The following is a 1654-nucleotide window of genomic DNA, read 5'->3' on the forward strand; positions in this document are numbered from 1 at the left end:
TTGCCCTCAGATCTGCTGCTGTAGAATATTGACTATTTTGAGTTAAAAACAGATAAGAAAACAGCAGATGCAAGAAGACAATTCTGATCTGTTTCTTAAAACAAAAGATAATTCCCATGTGAAGAAGGCACTCTCTGTACCAGAAGCAAAATTCCCACTACCATCAAGGATGGGGAATTGCGACCAAGAAAAATCTGCACACACAAACCTTGTTAGACTCACCCTTATCTTCCTGGCCACTTCTCCACCCAACTAACCATGTTAGCCCAAGCCCCTTTACCTTGTCACATTTTCTTTTTTTCTTTTACTTTTTAAAAATCATTTCTTTTTTTTTTTATTATTATACTTTAAGTTCTAGGGTACATGTGCACAACGTGCAGATTTGTTACATATGTACACATGTGCCATGTTGGTGTGCTGCACCCATTAACTCGTCATTTACATTAGGTAGATCTCCTAATGCTATCCCTCTCCCCTCCCCCCTCTGACAATAGGCCCCAATGTGTGATGTTCCCCTTCCTGTGTCCAAGCGATCTCACTGTTCAATTCCCACCTGTGAGTGAGAACATGCGGTGTTTGGTTTTCTGTTCTTGCAATAGTTTGCTAAGAATGATGGTTTCCAGCTGCATCCATGTCCCTACAAAGGACATGAACTCATCCTTTTTTATGGCTGCATAGTATTCCATGGTGTATATGTGCCACACCTCAAGAATCTAAAACTAGAAATACCATTTGACCCAGCCATCCCGTTACTGGGTATATACCCAAAGGATTATAAATCATGCTGCTATAAAGACACATGCACATGTATGTTTATTGCAGCACTATTCACAATAGCAAAGACTTGGAATCAACCCAAATGTCCATCCATGACAACCCAAATGTGGCCTTGTCACATTTTCATAATGCACTACCCTTTGTCCAGTTCACTATGTGTTTACTCTAACTGCCTTTTTGGGTCTTCATTTCCTTAATAAGGCCCCTGTGTCACGTAAAACTTGTGTTAAATAAATGTGTATGTTTTTCTCTCATTCATCTGTCTTATGTCAGTGTAACTCGCAGGTGCAGCCAAAAATCCCTATGAGGGTAGAGGTAAAGTTGTGCCTCCCCTCCTGGCAGGCCCATGGAGGGTCGGGATCTGGGGATGAGCAGTGGCAATAGCCCTGCACTTCTGGGTAGTGGGGGATCTCAGGAAAGCCACTGAAGGTGAAGGTCCTCGGCCTGCTCTGGACAGGAAAACTGAGGGCTTGCCCAAACACCATAACAAATAGGACAAGGACCTTGCAGAGTCCAGAATTTACTCCAGAAAAGTTTATTTTAAGCAAAAAGAACATAATAAAACTACAATTAAAAGAAAAAATCCAGCTGGGCATGGTGGCTCATGCCTATAATCACAGCACTTCAGGAGGCTAAGGGAGGAGGATTGCTAGAGGCTAGGTGTTCAAGACCAACCTGGGCAACATAGTAAGACCCCACCTCTAAAATTTTTTTTTTTAATTAGCCAGATTGTTGGCACATAGTCTCAGCTACTTGGGAGGCTGAAGTTGGAGGACTGTTTGAGCCTAGGAGATTGAGACTTCAGTGAGCCAAGATTGCACCACTACACTCAAGCCTGGGTGACAGAGCAAGACTGTCTCAAAAAAAAAAAAAAAAA

Source organism: Colobus angolensis, unplaced genomic scaffold, assembly GCF_000951035.1.
Source record: "Colobus angolensis palliatus isolate OR3802 unplaced genomic scaffold, Cang.pa_1.0 Scaffold291, whole genome shotgun sequence".
NCBI lineage: Eukaryota > Metazoa > Chordata > Mammalia > Primates > Cercopithecidae > Colobus > Colobus angolensis.